This window comes from Eurosta solidaginis, unplaced genomic scaffold, assembly GCF_040869045.1.
Source record: "Eurosta solidaginis isolate ZX-2024a unplaced genomic scaffold, ASM4086904v1 ctg00000220.1, whole genome shotgun sequence".
Classification (NCBI taxonomy): Eukaryota; Metazoa; Arthropoda; class Insecta; order Diptera; family Tephritidae; genus Eurosta; species Eurosta solidaginis.
The window spans coordinates 48,658-55,608 of record NW_027136931.1 but is presented as its reverse complement, the minus strand read 5'-3'; positions in this window follow the sequence as shown (position 1 = coordinate 55,608).

Here is a 6,951-nt window from a genome sequence, read left to right as displayed (position 1 = left end):
TGAACCGGTTGTACTCCAGCAAAGTTTGATATAAGGCAAACTACATTGTTATCATGCCTCTTCACTGCTATTATATTTTCGTCAGATATTTTTGCGTAGTCGTAGGAACGTCGATCATCCTTTTTCATGATTTTTGAGTTCAACAGAAATGCATCTTTTAGTCTGATTTCCCTTATTGTTCCGGTTGAGTATAAGTTCCACTCAGTGAGTTTTTAGATCAAAGGAACTGAACTAAAAAAGTTATAGAAAAATAGATGGAACTTCCGATCTGGGCAGTTGTCACTTAAGGCTTGTGCGTACTCCAGCACAACTCCACCTCCAACAGGAAAATCGTCATACCTTTTGCTTATGTTTGTTGATGCCCCCTGATATGTTTCAAACCAATTCAAGTAACCTAACCGGGTAGCACCTACCCACAACTTATAGCCGTATCGAATCGGTTTTCCATGGATGTACTGTTTACAACCATGACGGCCATAATATGGTACCATGGCCTCATCAATAGAATGAATTTCCTCTAATGGTGCATGCTCCATGAATTTTTTATTTATGACATCGAAAAGAGGCCTTACCTTTGCAAACTTGTCATCAGTATCCAAATGTTGATTGTTGCACACATGAAAATTGGAAAAAATCATATAAAATCGGTTTCTAGTTATTGCATCTGAGATCAGGTCATTGTGACAATCTTTTTCGCCTTCCCAGTACATTTTTTTTCTAGGAACCTGTACGTATCCGCTCAATATCAAAACTCTAATGAATGCTAAAATTTCGCGCTTTTCAAAGTTTGCATTGATGTTTTTTTGTTGGGCATTGTTGTTAATTTCAGTCAGAATTAGTTCTATTACTTCATCATCAAAAAACTGAAAAAAGAACTCTAGAGGATTTTCCGATTCCATTGAGAATGGAGGTCCCTCGAAATCCTTAACAGAAAATTCTAAGTCCTCCTTTACCCAGTTATATATCCCTTTTGTTTTTTTACCTTACGTTTTCAAAGATTCTGCCTTTTTGCTAGCTCGCTCAATGGAAAGTCGTAATCGGAATCATCTGATGTAGTATGCTCGGCGTTTCTTCCTTCAAATACAACTTCTGCTGGAGCCCGCAGCTGAGAAGCTGGAAGGTTATCTATCTGCAGATAGTCCTCATCTCCGGAGTCTTCATCTGTCAATTCATCTACTGCATAAATTGGTGGAAAAATACAAATTTCTTCAACTCTATTCCCCTTATCATCGTCATCCTCCAAAATAGCAAGTACTTCGTTAAGTGAAACACCCCTATGAAATAATGGCAAACACAACAAATATAGTCCCAATGTACTATATATAGTACACCCTAGTTTGTTTAGCCGAAATATATAACATTTTTTAAAAAAACCTATGTTTTTCATATTATACTGAAATATTGGATATCTTTCTTCAACCTACCTATACAATTTTTCATTTTTATCTTATATAATATTTTATATTGCCTTACATTTCGAACCGTATATGGCAATTTTGCATTTTGCAATTTTGTCAAGCTTCGACAAGAAAAAACACGAAATCTTAACTCTTCCACGTGCGATGCTTGTCTAACGACTGCTGCAAGCATAATGAACATTTTGTTGCATTGCGCGCAAACGAGAAAGTTCAAATACGAGCATGACGCGACATATCTAGGTCTACTATATTTAGTACATTGGTACTATCTGGGTTAAAAGTATCCTAGAAAAATTAAATGAAAAAGGGCTGAGCCACGCCCATTTTGAAATTTTCTTTTATTTTTGCATTTTGTTGTATCATATCATTACTGGAGTTGAATCTTGACATAATTTACTTACATATATAATGTAAAGATATAAAATTTTGTGTTAAACTTTTACTTAAAAAACTTTTTTTTTAAGTGGGCGTGTTCTTCATCCGATTTTGCAAATTTTTATTTAGCACACATACAGGAGTAACGTTCCTGAAAAATTTCATCATGATATCTTCAACGACTGCCAAATTACAGCTTTCACAATTTTTAAATTACCTTCTTTTAAAAGTGGGCGGTGCCACGCCCATTGTCCAACGTTTTACTAATTTTCTGTTCTGCGTCATAAGCTCAACCCACCTAACAAGCTTCATCGCTTTATCCTTCTTTGGTAATGAATTATTGCACTTTTTCGGTTTTTCGAAATATTCGATAACGAAAAAGTGGGCGTGGTTATAGTCCGATATCTTTCATTTTAAATAGCTATCTGAGATGAGTGCCCAGGATCCAACGTACCAAATTTCATCAAGGTACCTCAAAATTTACTGAAATTATCATGTTAACGGGCAGATGGATGGACGGACGGACAGACGGACTGACGGCCATGGCTCAATCAAATTTTTTTTCGATACTGATGATTTTGATATATGGAAGTCTATATCTATCTCGTTTCTTTTATACCTGTACAACCAACCGTTATCCAATCAAAGTTAATATACTCTATGTGCAAAGCACGCTGAGTATAATAAAGCAAAGAATGATAAATTAGAGGAATGAGAAATCTAAGAAAAAAGAAAGAGAGGGTTAGAGGGTGTAAAAAAAGAAGAGGGAGAGGTAAAGAAATTATAAAGGGTAAGAATGAGAAAAATTGGGAGGTATGTTTTGAAGAAGATCAATAAAATGTTATATAGTGTTTGCTTGACTTTGAGTAACGGCAAGGAATGCGTTAAAATACACCTTCTTATTTAGATTTGTATCTGCCCATCCCGAGCAACGCCAGGTACCCGGCTAATAAAATTATAAACAGAAGTGAACCAAGTGGAGGGTCTAAATTCTGAAATAAGGAATGTGATTAACTTTTCTTTGACTTTACGCAGGAAAGAATCATTGAGAAATGTAGGGTTAGGTTAGAATAGGTAAAAAGGCAGCCAAGAAAAAAATTCATTGCCAACTTTCCAACAAACAAAACCGCATTAATCCGAAACGAATGCTTCAATATTTAATATTAACTTCAGCGGAGACTACATAGCTTCGCGAAATATGCTTCATTGTCAACTTTCCCAAAAGTAAAGTACCTCACATGCAAGGAAAACCAATGCGATATGAAAACTTAACCCCCGCGATTCATCCGAACCCTCAAGGCAGGAGACAAGAGCTGTATACAAGTATTAAAGGTACCATATAAACAGGTCACTGCGGGCGGTACAGTATATATCGGCCACGCTAAGCTCGAAGTTGTGATACAATTTTCCACATCGCTCCTCTTCGAGTTTTCACCGCTAAGGATTGGAAAGCCATGGTATTTTAGATACCTTTTACGACCGTTATACCTACCTCGGGCATATTCTACCACCCCTTACCAACAGGGGGAATCATTTTTGAATAGAGGACGCTACCGCAAATATGTATATGGCTGCGAGCATGTGTCATTTATAATTATTTTGAGCCCCGCTGAAGATCGTACAATAGCGCGGTGGTACAACATACGTTTTGCAAAGAAATAAAGGAGCGAGTTTTTCAATATCTTATTAATAACAAGTAAGGAAGGCTAAGTTCGGGTGTAACCGAACATTACATACTCAGTTGAGAGCTGCGGAGACAAAGTAAGGGAAATCACCATGTTGTAAAAGGAACCTAGGGTAACCCTGGAATGTGTTTGTATGACATGTCAATGAAAGGCACTAAAGAGTATTATATGAGGGAGTGTGCCATAGATCTATAGATGGACGCCATTTAGGGATATCGCCATAAAGGTGGACCAGGCCTGACTCGAGAATTTGTTTGTACGATATGGGTATCAAATGAAATGTGTTAATGATAATTTTAAAAGGGAGTGGGCCTAAGTTTTATAGGTGGACGTCTTTTCGAGATATCGCCATAAAGGTGGACCAGGGGTTACTCTAGAATTTTTGTGTACGATATGGGTATCAAATGAAAGGTGTTAATGAGTATTTTAAAAGGTAGTGGGCCTTAGTTCTATAGGTGGATGCCCTTTCGAGATATCGCCATAAAGGTGGGCCAGGGGTGACTCTAGAATTTTTGTGTACGATATGGGTATCAAATGAAAGGTGTTAATGAGTATTTTAAAAGGGCGTGGGTCTTAGTTCTATAGGTGGACGCCTTTTCGAGATATTTCCATAAAGGTAGACCAGAGGTGACTCTAGAATTTTTGTGTACGATATGGGTATCAAATGAAAGGTGTTAATGAGTATTTTAAAAGGGCGTGGGCCTTAGTTCTATAGGTGGACGCCTTTTCGAGATATCGCCATAAAGGTGGGCCAGGGGTGACTCTAGAATTTTTGTGTACGATATGGGTATCAAATGAAAGGTGTTAATGAGTATTTTAAAAGGGCGTGGGTCTTAGTTCTATAGGTGGACGCCTTTTCGAGATATCTCCATAAAGGTAGACCAGGGGTAACTCTAGAATTTGTTTGTACGATATGGGTATCAAATGAAAGGTGTTAATGAGTATTTTAAAAGGGAGTGGGCCTTAGTTCTATAGGTGGATGCCCTTTCGAGATATGACCATAAAGGTGGGCCAGGGGTGACTCTAGAATTTTTGTGTACGATATGGGTATCAAATGAAAGGTGTTAATGAGTATTTTAAAAGGGCGTAGGCCTTAGTTCTATAGGTGGACGCCTTTTCGAGATATCGCCATAAAGGTGGACCATGGGCGACTCTAGAATTTGTTTGTACGATATGGGTATCAAATGAAAGGTGTTAATGAGTATTTTAAAAGGGCGTGGGTCTTAGTTCTATAGGTGGACGCCTTTTCGAGATATCTCCATAAAGGTAGACCAGAGGTGACACTAGAATTTTTGTGTACGATATGGGTATCAAATGAAAGGTGCTAATGAGAATTTTAAAAGGGTGTGGGTCTTAATTCTATAGGTGGACGCCTTTTCGAGATATCGCCATAAAGGGGGACCAGGGGTGACTCTAGAATTTTTGTGTACGATATGGGTATCAAATGAAAGGTGCTAATGAGTATTTTAAAAGGGTGTGGGCCTTAGTTCTATAGGTGGATATGGCCATAAAGGTGGGCCAGGGGTGACTCTAGAATTTTTGTGTACGATATGGGTATCAAATGAAAGGTGTTAATGAGTATTTTAAAAGGGTGTGGGTCTTAATTCTATAGGTGGACGCCTTTTCGAGATATCGCCATAAAGGGGGACCAGGGGTGACTCTAGAATTTTTGTGTACGATATGGGTATCAAATGAAAGGTGCTAATGAGTATTTTAAAAGGGTGTGGGTCTTAATTCTATAGGTGGACGCCTTTTCGAGATATCGCCATAAAGGGGGACCAGGGGTGACTCTAGAATTTTTGTGTACGATATGGGTATCAAATGAAAGGTGCTAATGAGTATTTTAAAAGGGAGTGGGCCTTAGTTCTATATGTGGACGCCTTTTCGAGATATGGCCATAAACGTGGACCAGGGGTGACTCTAGAATTTTTGTGTACGTTATGGGTATCAAATGAAAGGTGTTAATGAGTATTTTAAAAGGGAGTGGGCCTTAGTTCTATAGGTGGATGCCCTTTCGAGATATCGCCATAAAGGTGGGCCAGGGGTGACTCTAGAATTTTTGTGTACGATATGGGTATCAAATGAAAGGTGTTAATGAGTATTTTAAAAGGGCGTGGGTCTTAGTTCTATAGGTGGACGCCTTTTCGAGATATGGCCATAAACGTGGACCAGGGGTGACTCTAGAATTTTTGTGTACGATATGGGTATAAAATGAAAGGTGTTAATGAGTATTTTAAAAGGGAGTGGGCCTTAGTTCTATATGTGGACGCCTTTTCGAGATATGGCCATAAACGTGGGCCAGGGGTGACTCCAGAATTTTTGTGTACGATATGGGTATCAAATGAAAGGTGTTAATGAGTATTTTAAAAGGGCGTGGGCCTTAGTTCTATAGGTGGACGCCTTTTCGAGATATGGCCATAAACGTGGACCAGGGGTGACTCTAGAATTTTTGTGTACGTTATGGGTATCAAATGAAAGGTGTTAATGAGTATTTTAAAAGGGAGTGGGCCTTAGTTCTATATGTGGACGCCTTTTCGAGATATGGCCATAAACGTGGACCAGGGGTGACTCTAGAATTTTTGTGTACGATATGGGTATCAAATGAAAGGTGTTAATGAGTATTTTAAAAGGGCGTGGGTCTTAGTTCTATAGGTGGACGCCTTTTCGAGATATCTCCATAAAGGTAGACCAGAGGTGACTCTAGAATTTTTGTGTACGATATGGGTATCAAATGAAAGGTGTTAATGAGTATTTTAAAAGGGCGTGGGCCTTAGTTCTATAGGTGGACGCCTTTTCGAGATATCGCCATAAAGGTGGACCATGGGCGACTCTAGAATTTGTTTGTACGATATGGGTAACAAATGAAAGGTGTTAATGAGTATTTTAAAAGGGCGTGGGTCTTAGTTCTATAGGTGGACGCCTTTTCGAGATATCTCCATAAAGGTAGACCAGAGGTGACTCTAGAATTTTTGTGTACGATATGGGTATCAAATGAAAGGTGTTAATGAGTATTTTAAAAGGGCGTGGGCCTTAGTTCTATAGGCGGACGCCTTTTCGAGATATCGCCATAAAGGTGGACCAGGGGTGACTCTATAATTTGTTTGTACGATATGGGTATCAAATGAATGGTGCTAATGAGTATTTTAAAAGGGAGTGGGCCTTGGTTCTATAGGTGGATGCCCTTTCGAGATATCGCCATAAAGGTGGGCTAGGGGTGACTCTAGAATTTTTGTGTACGATATGGGTATCAAATGAAAGGTGTTAATGAGTATTTTAAAAGGGAGTGGGTCTTAGTTCTATAGGTGGACGCCTTTTCGAGATATCTCCATAAAGGTAGACCAGGGGTGACTCTAGAATGCGTTTGTACAATATGGGTATCAAATGAAAGGTGCTAATGAGTATTTTAAAAGGGTGTGGGCCTTAGTTCTATAGGTGGACAACTTTTCGAGATATCGCCATAAAGGTGGACCAGG